Below are 25005 nucleotides of genomic sequence, written 5' to 3' on the forward strand. Positions count from 1 at the left end.
AGCATAAAGCATGCTACTCTAAATCAAAATAGAAAAATATGTGGTTTGTAGTTGACATTTTGAACAGAAAGTATAGTGTGAAAAATAAAATGTTTGAAGCAAATTCTCAGTGCCAAAGGCATGTTTTATATACTTTACAAAGGTCATCTTCATCTGCAATGAAGTGTTACTTTCAGAAGGATCTAACACATTGAAAAATATAGTTATTTTCAGGGTAGTTTCATTTAAAATATTTAAGAACTGTGATAGGTTTCAAAAAGTGTGTTTGAAACTGTCTCTTGTTCAACAGTTTTTAAAACATGCAGGTAGTTAACAATGCACAGAAAGTAAAATAATCCAAAAGATGCATAATTATTATGTTAAAGTGTCAAAATACATGTTGAGATCTGTGCATATCCCAAAAGGGCTAATTAAGTAAAAAAAAATAGTTTGCATAAAAAGAATGTTTAAAAATTGCTGGCAAGTATTTTAAAATAATTTTTAAAAAATAAGCAAAATTACTTACATAACCATGCTGTCTGGAGTAGTCTAATCCACCCCCCTTATCAGTGTTTAGCTGCAGAAACACAGGCATTGTATTTCACAGCAGCTTATTTGCTTCTACTCATTCTCCAGCAGATAATGGGGCCTATCTATCAAGCTCCGAATGGAGCTTGATGCCCCGTGTTTCTGGCAAGCCTGCAGGCTCACCAGAAACAGCAGTTATGAAGCAGCGGTCACAAAGACCGCTGCTCCATAACCTGTCCGCCTACTCTGAGCAGGTGGACAGACAACGCCGCAATTCAACCCGATCGAGTACGATCGGGTTGTTTGACACCCCACTGCTGGCGGACGTGATCCGCACTGTCAGCGAGGTCTGGCGGACCTGATCCGCACTGTCGGATCAGGTCCGCCAGACCTTGATAAATAGGGGCCAAAGAGTGTTAAAGTCTGCATTCTACCAAATCAAAGGTGGATATAGATACAGCTATAAAATGAAGTGTGTGTGTGTGGGGGGGGGGAGTTAGAGCTGTACAATTCAGAAACTTAAAAGAAAGGGTTAATAGTGAGGCACTGCAGTATAAATGTGCAGTTGAAGTAATTAAAGTACATATTATTATATTTTGTCTCTATACCAACATGTTTTATGTCCCTTTAATGATTTCATGCTTGGTATGTTTATTAAAGGGATATAAAAGTAAAGAAAAAAAAACAATCTAATGTAATTATACCATTTTAATATTGCACCATTGCTTACATGAAACCCCAACTCCAGGGCATCAATGCACTACTGAGAGCTAGCGGAATATATCTGGTGAGCCAATGAAAAGAGACATATGTGTGTTGCATGCTATATATGAACCATAAAAGTTTCATTTTGACTTTTACGTCAATTTAAATTACTTTTAAAACAACAGTCATTTTTTTTTATATATTATTGTTATTAATAATTATATATTTATATATTTGTTTCATACAGGTGGTGAGAGTCCATAATCCATTACTCCTGGGAATTACTCTTAACTGCCACTAGGAGGAGACATAGATTCCCAAACCTCAATAGCTCTATAATACCCCTCCCACCCCAGAGGCACCTCTGCTGGAGGAAGGTGAAAAATGAAGATTTGCATTTTATTCTTCAGTGACAGGGGTTCTCCTTACTTGTAGGCAGGTCAACCTCTACCTAAACCGATTACTGCTCATTCTACTACATCAGTCACCACTTCTTGGGCTTTTTACGAGTAAGGCTTCAGTTCACCAAATTTGCAAGGCAGCTACTTGGTATTCTTTTCATATTTTTGATAAATTCTACCATTTTTATGTTTTTGCTTTTTCTGAGGAAGCCTTTGCTAGGAAAGCCCATCAGGCAGTTGTCTCAAGTTGATTTAAATTTGCCTGTTGGATAATTTTATTGCAAAAAAAAAGAATATTGTGCCCTTTTAGGGTTCTTTTGGTGTTGTAGATTTAGTTTTTCAGTAGAAAAAAAGATGTTTCTTAAATCCCGACCTTTATATCATTACTTGTGGACTCCACCGCTTGGATGTCAGTTCCCAGGAAAAATGGATCATGAACTCTCACAACCTTTATTTAACAAACATAATTTATGCTTACCCGATAACTTTCTTTCATGATGGTAATAGTCCACGACTACCCTGTGTTTTTGCGGTGTTGGTTTACTTTTGCACACATCTATTTTCCCTGTTCCTATTATTTTTCTCATACTTCTTTTCCTACCTTATTTGCTTGGCTATACGTTAGACTGATGTACCTGTGACGTGGGAGGGTTTTACAAAGCTCTTGGAGTTTGTGAATCTTTGCCTCCTCCTAGGGAAGAGTAATTCCCAGGAGTAATGGATGGTGGACTCCATGAAAGAAATTAATTTATTAGGTAAACATAAATTATGTGATATATACACATACAGATGTGGCTGAAAGTATTGCTACCCTTTTTTCTTTGGGGGAATATAGACAATTTTCTCTGAACTACGTAAAAATTGGCAAAAGTATTTGGTATCCACCATTCTTTATTTCAAATGTAATAGAACAGAAACCTCACTTTAGATTTATGATTTTACCTACTACTTTAAACAGTAAAACACATGAGAATGACATGGAAGAAAATATTGGTTCTCTTAACCTAATATTTCATAGCACAGCATTTGGAGACAATAACTGTAATCAAGCGCTTTCTGTAGCTCTGAATAAGATTCCTACACTTGTTGACAGGGATTTTGCCCCACTCTTTTTAAGCAAACTGCTCCAGTTCTCTCAGGTTTGATGGGTGCCTCTTCCCAACTATGAGTTTCAGCTCTTTCCACAGATTTTTGATGGGATTCAGATATGAACGCATAGAAGGCCAACTCGGAATGGTCCAGTGTTTTCCCTCTCATCCATTTTTGGGTGCTTTCTGAGATATGTTTTGGGTCATTATCCTGCTGGTGGACACATGACCTGTGTCTGAGACGCAGCTTTCTGAAACTGGACAGTACGTTTTGCTCCAGAATGCCTGATAGTCTTCTGATTTAATTGTGCCCTGCACTGATTCTAGGCACCCAGCAGCAAAGCAACCCCCCAACATCACTTAGCATCCTCCATGTTTCACGGTAGGGATGGTGTTCATTACTTTGAAAGCTTCTTTTTTTCTTCTGTTAACATGAAGTTGTTGTGATTTGTCAAAAAGCTCTACTATTGTTTCATCTGTCCAAAGGACATTCTCCCAGAAGTACTATGGTTTGTCAACATGCATTTTGGCAAACTCCAGTTAGGCTTTTCTGTGTTTCTCTCTTGAAATGCAAGGGTATATATAGGGTTACAGACATCCGGCTTAAGTACAACTCGTATTTACAAACAGAGAAAATAGAGCTTTATCGCCAGTCCTTCTTTCCAGGATGACCTAAAATACTCAAAATCCAATTGTCACAAGGACAGAAAGTGATGTGAAATTTTCTGAACAGGGGCACAGATAGCAAAACAAACTTTTCCCTATGCTATCCAAAACTAAACAAATGTTTGGGTAGAGTTTCACCTAAACAAAGTGCTTGTTCCAACTTACATACAAATTAACCTTAAGAACAAACCTACTGAACCTATCTTGTTCGTAACATGGGGACTGACTCTATATATATATAAATATATAATATATATATATATATATATATATATATATATATATATATATATATATATATATATGACAACTTCTCAAAGGGAGAGTAGGCCTCCCCTGTCCAGCACTCAAGTATATCACCAATTTTTTTTTTTTTTTTAACAGTGTATAGAATTGCCACCATGGGTTAAATCGTCCAGATATATGACAGACATCAAATAGATGAGGAAGACTTTGTTCCAAAAAACTTGCAATCTATGTATGTATCAGATATGAATCACAGCATTGTGAAACGTCTGCATACAAAATAAGTATTTTAAAAATGTTTAGAAATGTAATTTGCATTGTTTTGAAGTTCAGGGACAAACCCTTTCAAAAAAACTTCATGAATGTTGTTTATATTATCTCCTGGTCAAATAGGGATAGATATAAAATTAATCTAGTCCATATCAAGCAATCACTGTGCAGGATATGTAGAAGGGTAATTTTTCTGAATTCTAAAGAATGAACTCAGGCCTCTGTGGGGCTACAGTTTTCAAATTTAAATTACATGAAAAAAGGTACATTAAAAAACATTTATAGCAAATATTTCCATTATACATACTGAAACCTTTATGGGGAATTAACTTTTAGTTTAATATCCCTTTACATCAATATAAGAAAAAGCGTTCAGAAAATTAATCAATTATATGAAAATAATAGGTAACTCAAACAGTTTATTTAATTAGCAAAATATAGGGCTAGATTACGAGTGGCGTGCTCACTGCCATAAGGGGAATATCGGGCTCTTTGCGTGTTTTAACGCGCGTCTGGTTACTGCAACTTCATAGCTCTGGTTAGCTGTAACGCAAGACAAAAAAGTTGCACAAAAAAACATAAAAAATACATTAAACAGTACAGTTATACTCATATTAACACTGTCTGATAAAAAAAATAATAAAAAAGGTCTGCAAAGGGCTTTAACATATAGATACATACATACATACCCATGTCTAAATAGGTATATGTATGTGTGTGTGTAGATAGATATATAGATATAGGTGTATGTGTGTCCAGATGTATTTATGTGTTTTACTGTATATTTACTGTACATAGTTCACATTCCAATCTTCTTAGATATATAGGAATAGATATGTATTTTACACGAACAGTATCAGATATATATATATATATATATATATATATATATATATATATATATATATATATATATATATATATATATATAAATTCATTAAAATTATGGGGGGAGATAAAAAACTGAAATTAAAATCCTCCATGTCTCAAAATTAAATCAATGTAAACATTTGCATCGGAAATTAGTACATCTAGGCAAGTATCCCCAGTAAAAACAAGCGGGGATACTTGCCTAGATGTACTAATTTCCTATGCAAATATTTACATTGATTATATATATATATATATAATAATAAAAAGTACATTATTTTCAAAGTGAAGAACATGAGCGTAAAATATGTGTTTTGTGCATCGTGTTTCGTGATTTAGATTTAATAATGGGCAGGGTTAGTCGCAATCAAAACGTAGTAATCTTAAGGCGTCTTATTGAACATTACAAATATTTAAAAAAGTAATAAAAATGGTTTAAAATTATTATAACATACTGTAAAATATTCTAAATAATCCATAAAATATATCTATATTTTTGCAGTATTTTTAATTATTTATTTTTTAATAATTTTTTTAAATATTTTATATGTAATATTTTAATTACACGCCTTTAGATTGCTAAGTTTTCATGTGCCCTAACTGACTGCATTTAAATCTAAAACACGATTTTTATATTGCTATATTCTTCACTTAGAAAATAATGTACTTTTTATTATTAAATATATATATATTTCTATCTATCTATATATATTATATATGATACTGTTCATGAAAAATACATATCTATAATTTTTCACTCTCCATTGGCTATGGGAGAAGAAGTTAATACAGTCACGATAATTGTTTTGCATGTGTCAGGTTTACGCAACTTGTAATACGAGCGCAACCCAACCCACGTAAAATGCCTCCATCTAATTAATGTGCGAGCTTAAGCACTAATTTGCGCTCCACCCCATAGTATAGTACAATATTCTGACATAAAAATACATACATTTGTCAATGTTCAATAAAGCTCAGTGAGAAATGCAAATTGTATCATTTGTTAAACATTCTATTGAAATAAAACATTTAGGTCAGCTGAGCTTTGATTAAAGTTATCATTACGTTCACTTTACAACAAGGTATAACCAAACACAATAAAACCTTATTGCCATCTTCTGAAAGTGCTTTTTTATTAAATTATTCATTTTAATAATCCTTTAAATTTAACATTGAAATAAGCAAAAAAACAGACAACTCTCCAGCTAGGATTCATTTGGTAAAAATATGCCAAAAAATAACTTAAAAAAGGAACAAAGAGTCACGACACATGGAGGTGCTACACATAAAACGTTCATAATTATACAAATATATGTATAGGAGTCTATATCAGAACATCTGATAAAATAAAATATACAAGCTCTAGGGAACAGAGCTCAAAAGCAGTGATTTTCATCTGAAAACTGCTATCAAACAAACACTCATAAGGGAAAGTGTCACATATTTTATGTCTACATCATCAGAATGTGTAAGATTGGTAGTGTATATGAAAGAGTTAATTCACAACTTAATGAACCACTAAACACAGTAGATTTGCATAATCAGCAAATGCACAATAAAAAAATTTCCCTCGCACCAAATCATGTGACAGCCATCAGCCAATCATAGAATGTGTATTTGTATATTCTGTGAATCTTGCACATGCTCAGTAAGAGCTAGTGCCTCAAGAAGTGTGAAAATAAAAAGATTGTGCAAAGTTGTTTAAAAGTATGTGCTCTATCTGAATAATGACATTTTTATTTTGACTTTAATGTCCCTTTAGTATATTTTTAAAAACATTATCCTGATCTTCAATGAAAATTAAATGTTCACGATTCAGGCAGAGAATGCATTTAAAAAATAAAAAAGTTCCACTTTTCTTCTATTATGAAACTGTACTTTTTATATGAACACTTTCTGAGGCACAGCTCCTACTGATCATGTGCAAGAATTCACAGTATATACATAAATGAGTGTGTGATTGGCTGATGATTGCCACATGATGAAGGGGCAGGAAATGTAAGCAAATTTCAAAATTTGTCAGGAAAAATATCCACTGCTCATTTAAATGTAGGGGTGTTATTGCATTGTCTTGTTATTATGCATTTCCTGGTAATTCTATTAGATTTAGTAGTCATGCTCAGTTTCAGTCACACATGCTCATAGGGTCCCATTCATGAAGCTGCAAAAGCAGATTTGGGGCCTCAGTGTTCCAGGCTCGCTCGCAGTTAAGTAGCTGCGGTTGGGATAAGGGAAATAGCTTGTGCAATGTTAAATGCGCTCGCTGCAAAGCCGGGCAGACAGGTTCATGGGAGTAAGCCTTATACACCCAGCCATTAATAAATGGGGCCCATAGGCCTAATATATAAATAAATACATATATATGAAGACATATTAAACAATCATACTATTGTCATTCACAGGTAAATGTAAAGTTCTAAAAATTGCCTCAATTGAATATAATCTCAGCAACAAGGAATTAATTTATGTAAAATTAGAAGCACATTAGTGCATATTTAATATAAAAAAAATTGGCCTAATTCAATTAAGATTCTGCTTTTCATTGACTCATATTTGTAATTCCCCAAATTAATAGGCACTTTTTTTTTTTTTCTTTCTTTTTTTTTTTACCAAAGTCTAATTTAAAATGTTTTAACAAGGTTAAAAAGATTAACTTTTAAAACAGGGGGGGGGGGGGGAATCATTTTAAATTGTTATCATCTGAACAATACTGAATTTGTCTGAAAGCTGAATTAAATTTAATGAGATTCACAAACAACCACTGTTAGAAAAGTAACAACATTTTTTGAACATTAAAGAAGAGGCTCATTATATCAAGACAACTGTACGGTAAAAAAAAAAAAGCAGACTGACTTCAATCGCTCCGTATCTGCATGTTAATGATCTTGCTGTGTGGAGGGACTGAGAAAAAAATGATGTTAAAACGTAGGCTGTTATAGAGAAAAAACATGTTGCCTTTAATCAAAGAAACACCTTTTTGGTGGTATCCTAATAGCAATTCAAATGATTTCAAATGAAACACAAAAACTAGATGATACATAATAATGATTTCCTTAAGACATTACCTTTTTTTTAAGTATTCACATGCTGTCAGCATTGTTCTGTTTCTACTCTTAGCAGGAAAGATACAGCCAAGTACAAAGTCAATGTCATATTAATGCTTTTACAGTACCCCTGATCAAACATCTAACGATATGCTGGAATCAGAGCAAAGCTGTGACCTCTGATTAAAACATTAGCAGCGGTTTTTAATAAAATAGCTCATTCATAGATTTGCGTTGCCAGAGAGAGGCAGGTGTGTGAGCAACTGAAAGAGCAGACTCACTATGGCATTTGTACCCACATAATGATTCCTATTCTTCTCAGCTGGGATCTGTGATAGTGGTAAGTGTAGGACACACATCCTAAGGCAGCCCATTGACTAACACACAAACACTGCATTCTACCTTAAAATAAATATAGGAAGTGAGGCCTCAAACTCTCTGCTACTCAAAGCAGACTTTTATTCTGTGCTAGCAAAGCTACAATATTTTCTTTGGTTCAGACTCAGTCTGTAACGGTTCATTGTGCTCTGGTTTGATTGACCGGCTGCCTCTCCATTACCAATAAAAAGCTTGGCTAGACCTGTTTTTTTTTTCCAGGGGGGGGTCAAGCTGATTCTGCCTTTTTTCTCCATTGCCTTTAAAGGGACATTGTACTCTTAAATGTTCTCCTCTTTAATGTGTTCCCAATATCCAATTGTATCTGCTGCAGTGTATTTAATTGATTGCAGACAACCACTTTACCTGTATTTGCTGTTTGAAATAGCTACTTTTACCTGCTGTATCCCCGTCTATACTGAGTAACAAACGTTTTTTCTGAAAAAAGGAGACAACAGCACTGATTAATCTCCCAGTGGTGAGTAGGAGGCAGAGAAAGATTTTGTATGTGAAATAGCTGCTTGTGTTTATTCAACCCCCAAGTCATAATTAGTAACTGAATACCTAGCATAAATAACATTAGCAGGTCTGCTTTGCTTGTAGGCTCAGCCCATTCTTATGGGCATATCCTAGGTGTTGGTTTCAATAAGAAAAAAACAGCTATTTCAAATACAGAAATATATATGAAGGAACAATTTCCCATACATTTAATACTCTGCAGTAAGCATAAATCATTTGGAACACATTAATGGGATACTGAACCCATTTTTTTTTCTTTCATGATTCAGATAGAGCATGCAGTTTTAAGCAACTTTCTAACCTACTCCTATTATCAATTTTTCTTCGTTCTCTTTGTATCTTTATTTGAAAAAGCATAAATGTAAGCTTAGGAGCCAGCCCATCTTTAGTTCAGCACCTGGGTACAGCTTGCTGTCTAAATGTAGCCACCAATCATCAAGCGTTATCCAGATGCTGAACCAAAAATGGGCCGGCTCCTAAGCTTTACATACCTGCTTTTTCAAATAAAGATACCAAGAGGTGTAAATTAGAAAGTTGCTTACAATTGAATACTCTATCTGAATCATGAAAGAAAAATTTCAGTATCCCTTTAAGGAGAAACACATTCATAATACAGTGTCCCTTTAACTGAACGCACTGGAAAGCAATATATTAATCTGGTGACATGCTAATGAATGTGAATTTGTTCTACAAAACCCAAAAACGTTATGCTTTTGGAAAAGCTAGTATCGGTCCATTCCTGAGTATCCTAAATACAGATCTTTGGCTTTCAATAAAATAAAAAGGGAAAATCAATACTACACACACACACAATGAGGCCCATTTATCAATCTCTGAATGGAGCTTGAGGGCCGTGTTTCTGGCGAGTCTTCAGAAACGCAAGTTATGGAGCAGCGGTTTAAAGACTGCTGCTCCATAACCTGTCCGCCTGTTCTAATGAGGCGGACAGACATCACCACAATTGATTGACACCCCCCTGCTGGTGGCCGATTGGCAACGAGTCTGCAAGGGGCGGCGTTGCACCAGCAGCTTACAAGAGCTGCTGGTGCAATGCTGAATACGGAGAGCGTATTGCTCTCCGCATTCAGCTATGTCTGTCGGACCTGATGCACGCTGTCGGATCAGGTCCGACAGACCTTTGATAAATAGGCCTCAATATATATATATATAAATATATATATATGCTATTGTAGCGACAACAGCTTATAAAATATGTTTTGTGTGCTTTTTAATTTTTTTGTATATTTTATTTTATATAGAGCGTCCCCCTAAAGGAGATCTGTACATTTATTCCTTTTTTCTAACTTGTAAAATAAACCAATACTGCACAATCTGTGCTCTTTCTCTTTTATATTACTATTCCCCATGAGACAAACATCTATACCTTGCTCCAAGAGACAGAGAACAGCCAGACTGACAAGATCCCATCACACCGGAGGTCTCTCCCTCACAGAAGCGGCAACTTACCTCACATCGATTGAGGTAGTTTCCAGTAAGTGGAACTCACTACCGGTCTTCTATTCACAGCACTTGTATCATTTTATACTGAGATGTCCTAATGCTCCATTAACGCTGATATATATATAAATAACACACTCAAGGATTTGCACCTTTAAAACAACAAACAATTATTGACTGAGCAATCTCATTCAAAACGTTTTCACCGGAAAAAAACCCAGACACTTTATTGTGTTCATAGGCAACTTTTTCCTATTTGGTAATAAAAGCTGTGATGAACTTAATTATTCATGTTCCATAAAACATATCACTGCCACTAGTGAAGGCAATTATAATAAAGTGTATTAATACTTCTGCTTTTGTGTGAAATTAGTGCTCGTGCCACTCTCACTAGAGAGCCCCCAAAAAGCTAATTCTGTAACCTCAGTTGTCTTCAAAACGCTGTAAATCAAATAGCTCATTTAGGCAATTTGGAGCATTTTTAAGACGGATTTGCTTTTTGGTTTCTCAATGTAGTGTTGGAGAAGCATAATTTTAGCACCAAAGCAAGAGTTGTCCATTTGTCTGCCTGTCTGTCTATTTATCTATCTATCCATCCATCTATCAGTTTGTCCATCCATCCCTCTGTTTGCCTATCTATATGTCTATCTCTCTATATATCTATATGTCTGTCTACCTATCTGATCTTTCAATCAATCTATCTAATCTATCTATCATTCTATCTATCTATCTATCTATTTTATCTATCTATATGTCTGTCTATCTATCTGATCTATCTGTATGGTCTATCTTTCTACCATCTATCTATACAAACATAAATCCATACACACAGACATATTTTGACAGCAATATCTTAAATGATGTGAGAAATACCTGCCTATCACATAAGCAAAAGGCATGCTGTATGTCACATCTTCACCATTAATTACACCCATAATAGCAGCCAAAAGGCCAAAAATGCATAAAGCATGTCTAAAAAGAAAAACAGGAGAAAATAAATCTCACGCTGTTATCAACATATACTGAGTGTTGGTTGAATTTTCAGCCAACAAGAATGTAAACTTGCTATATCATTAACAATGTATTTTAGTAAAATTATAGTCTAAGGCATAAATAATAAGCTGTAATTTATTATACCAGTGATCGACAAAACTGTTTAAATTTAGGAGCCAGTAAGAATATTTAAAAGCCAGACATAGTTTTAGGAGCCAGAGAGTGACATTTGTATATAGAATGAGAGCTCAATCCTATTGGCTGATTGGAACCGCCAATAGGATGAGAGCTCAATCCTATTGGCTGATTGGATTAGCCAATAGGATTTTAGCAGCTCTAATTCCTATTGGCTGATTGAGATCTTTCAGCCAATAGGAATGCAAGGGACACCATCTTGGATTGTGTCACTTGCATTGAAGTTCCAGTTTACGGCGGCGACCGTATGAAGAGGATGCTCCGTGCCGGATGGATGAAGATAGAAGATGCTGTCTTCAAGCGGGATTTCAAGAACTGTAAGTGGATCGTCGGGGGTTAGTGTTAGGTTTTTTTAAGGGTTTTTTGGGTGGGTTTTATTTTTAGTTTAGGGTCTGAGCATGTAAAAGAGCTAAATGCCCTGTTAAGGGCAATGCCCATACAAATGCACTTTCAGGGTAATGGTTAGCTTAGGTTTTTTAAGATAGTTATTTTATTTGGGGGGGGGGTTGGTTGTGGGGGTGGTGGGTTTTACTGTTGGGGGGGTTGTATTTTTTTTACAGGTAAAAGAGCTGATATCTTTGGGGCAATGCCTCATAAAAGGCCCTTTTAAGAGCCATTGGTAGTTTATTGTAGGCTAGGGGTTTTTTATTGGGGGGGGGGGGGTTATTTTGATAGGGCTATTAGATTAGGTGTAATTCTTTTTTATTTTTTAACATTTGTTTCTTATTTTTCTTAATTTAGTGTTTGATTGTTTTTGTAATTTAGTTGTTTTTTTTTAATTAGATACTTTTTGTAATTTTTAGAGCAGTGTTACAATTTTTTTAATGTGTAGTTTAGTTTAATTTAATTGGTAGTTAGTTTAATTTTAGTTTAATAATTATAATAGTTTAATTGTTAGTTTAAAATTAATTTATTTCATTTAACAGGTAAGTTTTAATTTAATTTAAGATAGGGAAATTGTAATTTTAATATAAAGTTAGGGGGTCGTTAGGTTTAGGGGTTAATAGTTTATTTTAGTATATTTCGTTGTGGGGGGCTTGAGGTTTAGGGGTTAATAGTTTATTTTAGTATATCTCGTTGTGGGGGGCTTGCGATTTAGGGATTAATAGGTTTATTATAGCGGCGGTGTGGGCGAACGGCAGATTAGGGGTTAATAATATTTAAATAGTGTTTGCGATGCGGGAGGGTGTCGGTTTAGGGGTTAATAACTTTATTATAGTGGCGACGATGTCGGGGAGAGGCGGAATAGTGGTTAATACATTTTAATAGTGGAGGCAATGTCTGGAGTGGCAGATTAGGGGTTAATACATTTATTATAGTGTTTGCGATGATGGAGGGTCTTGGTTTAGGGGTTAATAGGTAGTTTATGGGTGTTAGCGTACTTTGTAACACTTTAGTTATGAGTTTTATGGTACAGCTTTGTAGCGTAAAACTTATAACTACTGACTTTAGATGGTGTTACGGATCTTGTGGTTATAGAGTGTACCGCTCACTTTTTGGCCTCCCAGGCAAACTCGTAATACCGGCGCTATGGGAGTCCCATTGAAAAAGGACTTTTTTAAAAGTGCGGTACTGACGTTGTGTGACAGGCTAAAAGGTGTGCGATACACCTATACCGACAAGACTCGTAATAGCAGTGTTAGGGAAAATCAAGCATTATGGGCCATAACGCTGCTTTTTCAATCGTAACGCAAAACTCGTAATCTAGGTTTTTGTCTTTGACTCCTGCAATATGGTTTAATGCTTAGTTAAAGTCAGCTCTAGATCAGCAATGCACTACTGGGATCTAACTGAAAACACCAAGGCCTAGATTTGGAGTTTGGCGTTAGCCGTGAAAACCAGCGTTAGAGGCTCCTAACGCTGGTTTTAGGCTAACTCCGGTATTTGGAGTCACTCAAAAAAGTGTCTAACGCTCACTTTTCAGCCACGACTTTTCCATACCGCAGATCCCCTTACGTCAATTGCGTATCCTATCTTTTCAATGGGATTTTTCTAACTCCGGTATTTAGAGTCGTGTCTGAAGTGAGCGTTAGAAATCTAACGACAAAACTCCAGCCGCAGAAAAAAGTCAGTAGTTAAGAGCTTTCTGGGCTAACACCGGTTTATAAAGCTCCTAACTACTGTACTCTAAAGTACATTAACCCCTAATCTGCCGACCGCCAACTACGTTATACTTATGTACCCCTAATCTGCTACCCCTAACACCGCCGACCCCTGTATTATATTTATTAACCCCTAATCTGCCCCCCACAACGTCGCCGCCAGCTACCTACAATAATTAACCCCTAATCTGCCGACCGCAAAGCGCCGCCACCTACATTATAGCTATGTACCCCTAATCTGCTGCCCCTAACACCGCCGACCCCTATATTATATTTATTAACCCCTAATCTGCCCCCCTCAACGTCGCCTCCACCTGCCTACACTTATTAACCCCTAATCTGCCGAGCGGACTGCACCGCTACTATAATAAAGTTATTAACCCCTAATCCGCCTCACTAACCCTATAATAAATAGTATTAACCCCTAATCTGCCCTCCTTAACATCGCCGACACCTAACTTCAATTATTAACCCCTAATCTGCCGACCGGAGCTCACCGCTGATCCAATCAGCCAATCAGATTGAGCTCACATTCTATTGGCTGTTCCGATCAGCCAATAGAATGCGAGCTCAATCTGATTGGCTGATCGGATCAGCCAATCGGATTGAACTTGATTCTGATTGGCTGATTCCATCAGCCAATCAGAATATTCCTACCTTAATTCCGATTGGCTGATAGAATCCTATCAGCCAATCGGAATTCGAGGGACGCCATCTTGGATGACGTCATTTAAAGGAACCGTCATTCGTCGTTCAGTCGTCGGCCAGGATGGATGTTCCGCATCGGAGGTCTTCAGGATGCTGCCGCTCCGCTCCAGATGGATGTCGATAGAAGATGCCGCCTGGATGAAGACTTCAATCGGATAGAAGACCTCTTCTGCCCCGCTTGGATGAAGACTTCAATCGGATGGAAGACCTCTTCTGCCCCGCTTGGATGAAGACTTCTACCGGATCATGGACATCTTCAGCCCCCCGCTTGGGCTTGGATCAGGACATCGGAGGAGCTCTTCTGGACCGATCGGTGAACCTGGTATGGTGAAGACAAGGTAGGAAGATCTTCAGGGGCTTAGTGTTAGGTTTATTTAAGAGGGGTTTGGGTTAGATTAGGGGTATGTGGGTGGTGGGTTGTAATGTTGGGGGGGGTATTGTATGTTTTTTTTTACAGGCAAAAGAGCTGAACTTCTTGGGGCATGCCCCGCAAAGGGCCCTGTTCAGGGCTGGTAAGGTAAAAGAGCTTTGAACTTTAGTAATTTAGAATAGGGTAGGGCATTTTTTATTTTGGGGGGCTTTGTTATTTTATTAGGGGGCTTAGAGTAGGTGTAATTAGTTTAAAATTGTTGTAATATTTTTCTTATGTTTGTAAATATTTTTTTATTTTTTGTAACTTAGTTCTTTTTTATTTTTTGTAATTTAGTTAGTTTATTTCATTGTAGTAATTTGTAGATATTGTATTTAATTCATGTATTGATAGTGTAGTGTTAGGTTTAATTGTAACTTAGGTTAGGATTTATTTTACAGGTAATTTTGTTATTATTTTAACTAGGTAACTATTAAATAGTTCTTAACTATTTAATAGCTATTGTACCTGGTTAAAATAATTACAAAGTTGCCTGTAAAATAAATATTAATCCTAAAATAGCTACAATGTAATTATAATTTATATTGTAGCTATATTAGGGTTTATTTTACAGGTAAGTATTTAGCTTTAAATAGGAATAATTTATTTAATAAGAGTTAATTTATTTAGTTAGATTAAAATTATATTTAATTTAGGGGGGTGTTAGTGTTAGGGTTAGACTTAGCTTTAGGGGTTAATACATTTATTAGAATAGTGGTGAGCTCCGGACGGCAGATTAGGGGTTAATGTTTGAAGTTAGGTGTCAGCGATGTTAGGGAGGGCAGATTAGGGGTTAATACTATTTATTATAGGGTTAGTGAGGCGGATTAGGGGTTAATAACTTTATTATAGTAGCGGTGCGGTCCGCTCGGCAGATTAGGGGTTAATAAGTGTAGGCAGGTGGAGGCGACGTTGTGGGAGGCAGATTAGGGGTTAATAAATATAATATAGGGGTCGGCGGTGTTAGGGGCAGCAGATTAGGGGTACATAAGGATAATGTAAGTAGCGGCGGTTTACAGAGCGGCAGATTAGGGGTTAAAAATAATATGCAGGGGTCAGCGATAGCGGGGGCGGCAGATTAGGGGTTAATAAATGTAAGGTTAGGGGTGTTTAGACTCGGGGTACATGTTAGGGTGTTAGGTGCAGACTTAGGAAGTGTTTACGCATAGCAAACAATGGGGCTGCGTTAGGAGCTGAACGCTGCTTTTTTGCAGGTGTTAGTTTTTTTTTCAGCTCAAGCAGCCCCATTGTTTCCTATGGGGGAATCGTGCATGAGCACGTTTTTGAGGCTGGCCGCGTCCGTAAGCAACTCTGGTATCGAGAGTTGAAGCTGCGTTAAATATGCTCTACGCTCCTTTTTTGGAGCCTAACGCAGCCTTTATGTGGACTCTCAATACCAGAGTTATTTTTATGGTGCGGCCAGAAAAAAGCCGGCGTTAGCTACGCGGGTCCTTACCGACAAAACTCTAAATCTAGCCGCAAGTGAGCTAATGAAAGGAGTCATATGTGAGCTGCCACCAATCAGCAGTTAGCTCCTTTTAGTGCATTTCTGCTCCTGAGCCTACCTAGGTATGCTTTTCAACAAATGATACCAAGAGGAATTTCAAAAACAGAAGTAAATAGAAAATTCTTAAAATGGTATGCTCTATCTGAACCATGAATGTTTAATTTAGACTTTTCTGTCCCTTTAATTTCAAGAGCAGAGCTGAAATACATTTTGTCTATTGCACCAGGGAGATTAATCGTCTCCAAGTGATCTTTGTGCTATGTTCTGTTCCCTGTAACTGGAACAGTTTAAGAATAAATGAGCAATGATTTGATATCCTCTCTTTAACCTATAATGTACATTAGGACAAAAGTTTGAATTTATAATCCTTCAAAAGAAACAGGATATAAGTATATATAGGAAATAGATAATTCCAGCTATTGTTAGCCTCTTTACCAATAATTCACCACATAAAGGCAGCAATAGGCAGTTTTATTTCATCGCTAACACTGTTTTCCTTCCTCTCATTTGCTTACAATGTCTTTTTGAAATGATCAACTACAGGACTTTGGAGATAATAGCCATTTGTAAGAAAAAATTGTAAAGGAAATTAAAAGTCATAAAAAAATTGCTTTGGACAAACCAGGGCATATAGGGCATTAAGCGCAATTATTCTCTGCTCTTTATTTCTTAACTGCTAGACCCATTTCATATTCAGTTTCCTATGTCTTCCATTAAGTCTAATCATTTATATTTAATCCTATTCTTAAAAATTTCAGTAGACAACTATGCCGCTAACCTACAACTGCCCTGTCAAAAGATCTTTGATGTCACTGCGTAACACTGCAGAGCGGAAAGAGTTGCAGTAATACTTAATGTAACATGAAACCAGAGCCCTGCAGTACTACTGGGTGCTGTCAGGAGTATGAACCATCATTGCCTTTTCACTAATGTGACAAAATTGACATCTACCAGAGCAATGCCTTGTCTGGGACTATAAAGCCCAGTGCAATCAGGCTTCTCACAATCGCTTGACATCTCATTGTATCCTACAATAAAGTTACATTTCTCCACCACTGTTAGGCAGCAATGTATTTGTCAACATCAATTTATACAATTATATAATTCAATTACAAATAGAAACTTCCAACAAAATGTGGTAAACATTATATTTTTGTTATTCCTATTAAAATGTAACATTATTCTACATACACCCACACATGCACAAGCGCACACACACACACACACACATATATATATATATATATATATATATATATATATATATATATAAACATACACACAGACACATATATACTGTATATATAAACATACACCAACACATGCACAAGCGCACACACACACACACACACATACAGGGAGTGCAGAATTATTAGGCAAATTAGTATTTTGACCACATCATCCTCTTTATGCATGTTGTCTTACTCCAAGCTGTATAGGCTCGAAAGCCTACTACCAATTAAGCATATTAGGTGATGTGCATCTCTGTAATGAGAAGGGGTGTGGTCTAATGACATCAACACCCTATATCAGGTGTGCATAATTATTAGGCAACTTCCTTTCCTTTGGCAAAATGGGTCAAAGAAGGACTTGACAGGCTCAGAAAAGTAAAAAATAGTGAGATATCTTGCAGAGGGATGCAGCACTCTTAAAATTGCAAAGCTTCTGAAGCGTGATCATCGAACAATCAAGCGTTTCATTCAAAATAGTCAACAGGGTCGCAAGAAGCGTGTGGAAAAACCAAGGCGCAAAATAACTGCCCATGAACTGAGAAAAGTCAAGCGTGCAGCTGCCAAGATGCCACTTGCCACCAGTTTGGCCATATTTCAGAGCTGCAACATCACTGGAGTGCCCAAAAGCACAAGGTGTGCAATACTCAGTTACATGGCCAAGGTAAGAAAGGCTGAAAGACGACCACCACTGAACAAGACACACAAGCTGAAACGTCAAGACTGGGCCAAGAAATATCTCAAGACTGATTTTTCTAAGGTTTTATGGACTGATGAAATGAGAGTGAGTCTTGATGGGCCAGATGGATGGGCCCGTAGCTGGATTGGTAAAGGGCAGAGAGCTCCAGTCCGACTCAGACGCCAGCAAGGTGGAGGTGGAGTACTGGTTTCGGCTGGTATCATCAAAGATGAGCTTGTGGGGCCTTTTCGGGTTGAGGATGGAGTCAAGGTCAACTCCCAGTCCTACTGCCAGTTTCTGGAAGACACCTTCTTCAAGCAGTGGTACAGGAAGAAGTCTGCATCCTTCAAGAAAAACATGATTTTCATGCAGGACAATGCTCCATCACACGCGTCCAAGTACTCCACAGCGTGGCTGGCAAGAAAGGGTATAAAAGAAGAAAATCTAATGACATGGCCTCCTTGTTCACCTGATCTGAACCCATAGAGAACCTCTGGTCCATCATCAAATGTGAGATTTACAAGGAGGGAAAACAGTACACCTCTCTGAACAGTGTCTGGGAGGCTGTGGTTGCTGCTGCACGCAATGTTGATGGTGAACAGATCAAAACACTGACAGAATCCATGGATTGCAGGCTTTTGAGTGTCCTTGCAAAGAAAGGTGGCTATATTGGTCACTGATTTCTTTTTGTTTTGTTTTTGAATGTCAGAAATGTATATTTGTGAATGTTGAGATGTTATATTGGTTTCACTGGTAAAAATAAATAATTGAAATGGGTATATATTTGTTTTTGTTAAGTTGCCTAATAATTATGCACAGTAATAGTCACCTGCACACACAGATATCCCCCTAAAATAGCTATAACTAAAAACAAACTAAAAACTACTTCCAAAACTATTCAGCTTTGATATTAATGAGTTTTTTGGGTTCATTGAGAACATGGTTGTTGTTCAATAATAAAATTAATCCTCAAAAATACAACTTGCCTAATAATTCTGCACTCCCTGTATATATATATATATATATATATATATAAACATACACACATATATATATATATATATAAACATACACACCGACACATACACACACATATATATATATATATATACATATACAGTATATATATATACATATACATATATATATATGTATATATATAAAAACATACACACACAAACATATATATATATATATATATATATATACATACATACACACACACACACACACATACAGAAATAGCAGCACACTCTCAGGAACAAACACCAGCTTAATACTCAATAACTTGATGGCTTGTTCCGTGGTGATTTACCACCTGGGTGTTGGGCAAGATTTACTTTAGGAAAATTCTTCTCTGTGAAAAGCATGACTGGACTAAAAGAAGCGCCACCCAGATATATATATCTGCAAAGTAAACACTAAGGTATGTGTGAGGTTGGGTGGTTTTATACAGCTTTTGGGCTTTGGGAATCTTTGCCTCCTCCTAGTGGTAGAGAAGAGTAGTTCCCATGAGTAATGGATTGTGGACTCTCACTCCCTGTATGAAAGAAATATGTATTATCTTGTCTTTACATAAAAAGTTTACAAATGTACAGAGAGTCAAACGTAAAAAGTAAAAATGACTGCAAGACACAAGATTAAATTGGATAGAGTTTCCCAGACTTATTGGTGGTATGTGCATGCAAGTGGTTTTCCTTGGTGTTCAGAGATTGTGGGAAGACGAGAGGGTATTGTTATACATGAGAAGATTCAGGCCTGATAAGAGAGTCACTTATGGCTCTGGACATTACTTCCTGTTGCGCTACCATTGTAGTAGAACCATCAATGTGGTCTCTGATAGCTCGCTAATAGCAGACGGGGAGCTAAACACAACTGTGCTGCTTCATAGACTTCTTGACACTGTGAGAATGTTGTTATCTTTCCCTGCATTTGCTATACACATATATATAGCAGGTAGTGCGACATCAGAGAGCACCAGATAACTCCAGTCCTCACCCTATCTACCTCACTGTAATTTACTACTCCATGATATCCCTTAGCACTATTAGCCGGTCTTAGCTATTCTTAAAAATGTACATGAGACTCAGAAATCTTATTTGTAGCATCAAAAATAGAATATTTCAAAGTGTATTGCTTAATTTTTTAGAAAAACAGATGTTCCTGTGCTAAATAAGACCAACATAACAGCCAATGGAAAGTAGATTTGAGGACTCAGTTGTGCACATCCTGTTAGTTCGCATTACATTTACACAGCTTTAACTATATTTCCATACTAAAATATTACTTAGTTGTTTAGCTGCTGTTCTTTTATATGCATGATGGAATGGAATACCATATCCCTTTAAGTGAATGTTAATTATTTTGCTTCCATAAAACAGAAGTATTAGTGAAGTATAGTCATTTATATTGCAATAAAAGAATACCTATATGTAGTTTTCAAATCACATTACTCAGGCTTCTTGCAAAGAGTTTAGAGACTTGCAGTGACCAATTAGTATCAGCATTGTTCTAAGTACTACTGTACTACTCCTTATTGGCTAAAATAAAATGCATAGATTTTAAACTTTCCAAACATTATGATTTTTTGAAGGAAAATAGAGACAATGTGAGACTTCACTGTGCTTTTAAATTCGGTGGTACAAAGTCTTTAACAGTTTACACATGTATAAATGAAAAGAAATATGACAATAGGTTTTACAAATACTCACATTGGGTAATAGCAATAAATACATCTCCCTTGTTCATTGACTTTTTGTGAAAATCTACAAAAGTAAATAAATAAAAAATAAATGAAAATAAACACATCCCACAGGGTTACAAAAGTATTAATATATGTATCTACCATCACAAGTTATTACGTTAATACATGAGATTATAGTTGTCGATGTGATATATCTGAATCTAGTTGGGCTAGTGCCTAAAATATGTTTTAATAATCAGCTGCATTATCTGCAGGTATCTTTATAAACATTTATCACAATTATGAGCAACCAATTTGACTATAATTTACTAATCTTTCTCAGATGTAGAATTGTAGACATTTTAAAGTCTGCTTGAAATCTTTCTATTTACGTTCTTTCATGTGTCAGTGGACACTTTTGCTAATGTGTCTGAGGTGTGGATGCAAACACTATCAATTTATTGTTCTTTTGAGAATCATAACGCATTATATAAAATGCAACTCAAATTATAGCAGGCAGAGTTCCAGCTGCTGCATTATTATTTCAAATTTCATTATCTTTTTGTTTTTGGCTATGCATCATTAACGAGTCTTTGTGAAGGACATCAAAGAGAAAGCTCGGCTCCCAAAACATACAGCATACTTAATAAATCACAAATAATTGCAATATGCTTAAACTGGTAATCTATTTTATTTTAATTACATTATTTATTTCTTTTATTTGCTTCAAAATTAAATACTCTTTAGGGTTTATGGCTAAACCTATTTTAGAAAAATCACAGGTGTTCTAAAAAAATTCTCCAGGGACTCTAGTGGATTTCTGTTGCCGTTCCCGTATGTAATATATAATGAATAAAATAAGAATAGTTTCCTATTGGGAATTTTCATTCTAACATTAAAGCAGACAGGATAAAGTCCTTGGGACATGGCCGAGGTGTCAAATACATAAATGATGAGTTGGTGTGATCAGCTTTACAATGGCTTTGGTAAGAAAACAGCATTTTCAAACCTGCCTTAGTGGCGTACCAACTTGGCCATAATAGGTTTCTTTGGAAACAATGGCTTGTAAACATTTGTTTACAAACCCTCATAATTACAACATGAGTTTGCAAATTTGGGTAGCAAAAATTGGTTGTGAAACATAACTGCATCAATAGTTAACAAAATTGCCTAATGGAAGATGATCATGACCTTGTTGTCTGATGCTTATTTAAGACTAGATTATGAGTGGAGCTCTATTTAGCGAACCCACTTGAGGGTAAACTTCACTAGACTGGTAGCGTTCAAATTACGAGCTGAAAACAAAAAGTTTGCAGGCGAACAAAAACCAAAGCATGCTAACCAAATATCGCGACCAGCTTATCGTACTCTCCCCATAGAAGTCGATGGAGAGTGTAGTAGAAAAAAACGAACACCTATCGCTTATGTTCTAACCCAACAGGAGTTATGAATACATCACATTCCAATGTTTTTAACATACAGGGTAATGTCATTTTTATTGTAAATACATATTTCTATATATATCAATAAATATCTATACCTGTATATCTATTCCTATAGAGGTGTAGATATCTATTTTACTTTAATATGATCACAGATATATGGTTTCAAAGATCAAAAATGTCTATTTCACATACAAAAATAAGTCGTGTGAAACTCATTATGACCAAAACAATTTTACAGTAAACTATCTGTTTAAGCTTTAATGAGTTAGATAAACTGTAAAATGTGAAGCAAAGAAATGTTAGATTTACATCTATTATAACATTCCCCTTTCCATGAGAGCATACTCAAGTAGCCTAAGGGTCATGCATGTGTTTTAATCACTGTATGTACTGTATGTTACAAAAGTTACAAATACACATGCCATATAATACTCAAAACATGTGCACAAACCTTGTAATCACAAGACATTTCTGTTGTGAATAGAATAACATATCAGTACTCTAAACGTTTTTAAAATAAATGAAATTCCTTTTTACTTCAATTGTTTGTCAATAACCAAACTGTATCCATCGATTGCCTTATTTGTAGGAGCCAATCTGGGCTTTAGTCTGCAGATAACAAGGCTAGCCACAGTCATTATATTAGTATAAAGTGCATTGTTTAGCAGCTGTTTTCAGTTGAAACCAATTAGGAAGATATATGAGCAGGGTTAGCTTTGAGAAGTGACCAGGTGCATTTCAACACATAACTAAACATTATAAAGCTAAATATGTTTACTGACCCTTTAAGACATTCCTCTAAGTAGGATTAATATATCTTTACCTTTAGATATTTGACCTAGAGTCACAGGTCCTCAGGGCTGTGAGGATAAATCTCAGTGGATAACACTGAGCTTCTGACTCAACGATTGGACTGATGTAAAATCAATTACAAATATAGAGTGACCTTAAAATAATATTTTGTTTTATTATAAAAACCTTAGAAAATCTACTTAAAGGGAAACCAAAAAAAATATTTTATGATTCAGATAGAGAATACAATTTTATACAACTTTCCAATTTACTTCTATTGTTTAATTTGCTTCATTCTCTTGTTATCCTTTGCTGAAAGGTTTAACTAGGAAAGCTCAGGAACAGCAAAGAGCCTAGGTTCTAGCTGCTGATTGGTGGCTGCATATATATATATATATATATATATATATATATATCGATTGTCATTAGCTCACCCATGTGTTTTGTTAGAAACCAGTAAGTGCATTGTTGCTCCTTCAACAAATGATACCAAGAGAATGAAACAAATTAGATAATAGAAGCACATTAGAATGTTATTTAAAATTGTATTCTGTATCTGAATCATGAAAGAAAAATTTTGGGTTTTATGTCCCTTTAAGACCACCTCTTAATTATAGAGCATACATATTGCTATCACCACAATAATGAAACCTTAAAGGGATGCTAAACCCAAATGTTTTCTTTCATGATTCAGATAGAGCAGCAATTTTAAGCAACTTTAGAATTTACTCCTATTATCATTTTTTCTTCTTTCTCTTGGTATCTTTATTTGAAAAGCAGGAATGAAAGCTTAGGAGCTGGCCCTTAGTAGCACTTGCAACAAACATGCAAGTTTTTTGTCTAAGCAAAAATATAGACAATAAAAAAAAATCTACGAACTACTATATTGCAACTCTGCACCCTAAGGTGACCACCTATGTTTGCCTTATGGAAGCACTGGCCTTATCTGAGATCAATAAAATGAGTTGAGTAAGAATAGCTGACAACTATCTGATAATAGCCAAGTCCTGTGCCCAATATTTTGAGTTTACTTGGATAGGTAAAAGAGTGATATATAAATTATATATACTATATATGCATTTTGTGATTGGCTGATGGCTGTCACATGCTACAGGAGGGGGTAAAATTGAATTTACTTTGAAATGTAGTAGAAAATATTCTACTGCTTATTTTGAATTCAAGGTATGTGCTATTGGATTTTCTTTTTAGTGTGTATGTGTCTATTATACCTGTATTTAATGCTCCTTTAATTAGGTGTATTTCAGAAAGGAAGTGTCTTCCTTAGCTATGTGGCATGGATTGCACATGATGATTAGGTGATGCAGGGCCTGTAAGCAGGTTACATTACATACCAGAGAATCATGTATAAATAAAATGCATTCTGGAACAGATCAATATCAACAAAAAATATACAATAAAATGAACAATTTTTTCTGAAGGGGAGGTAAATAAAGCTTGTGTGTTGTCAAAAATCCGCCTTCTGTAAACATATTTCCTACAATTTTGAGCAGTGCTCTCCTGATATGCATAACTAAACAAAGTGTACATATTCAGTCAGATAATTCCTTCATGCTGAATCACAAATCTTAGCTGTGCCCCGTACAATCAAGATGCTTTCTGTATTTTCTCTGTGTAAAGTAAAAGAAAACATTCACATGGAAATGAACCAAATCCATTTGTTTGAATAGGACCCTTGATAATATACATTTCCAAAAGAAAAGGTGGACAAAATGCCTGCGATATGCTCTTTATCGTGGTTTTTTTTTTAATAATATAAAATGGAGTATTTCCAAACAAAATTACATGTAAAATGTTAGTTGCAATTTTAAGCAAGGCTGCTGATCTTGTTCAGCAATTGAATGCATCAATCAAATAAAATACAAGATGAAATGAGAAGAGGTCTCATATGAAACAGATATGAGGGAAGGAATGTATTCTCTGAAAAGAATTATACTGAAAAAAAATGAAATTGCCAAAAAAAAAAAAATAATAATAAAAAGAGAGAACGGAGAAAAATATAGTAATAAAAAACTGAACTATATGAAACATTAGCCATCAGAAACATACATTTATGATTAATATATTTTACCTTCCATACATTACTATTATTATTT

General features: G+C 35.6%; 1 protein-coding gene across 1 annotated transcript in view; it reads right to left on the reverse strand.

The window, feature by feature from the left end:
* The window catches only part of SOX6 (SRY-box transcription factor 6), a 786620-nt gene that overhangs the window by 711401 nt on the left and 50214 nt on the right, over positions 1 to 25005 (reverse strand). The window contains exon 2 of the mRNA XM_053720627.1: positions 20683 to 20736. The gene's annotated coding sequence lies outside the window, so the exon portion shown is untranslated. The remainder of the gene's footprint in view (positions 1 to 20682; positions 20737 to 25005) is intronic.

Source organism: Bombina bombina, chromosome 7 (assembly GCF_027579735.1).
Source record: "Bombina bombina isolate aBomBom1 chromosome 7, aBomBom1.pri, whole genome shotgun sequence".
Lineage (NCBI taxonomy): Eukaryota > Metazoa > Chordata > Amphibia > Anura > Bombinatoridae > Bombina > Bombina bombina.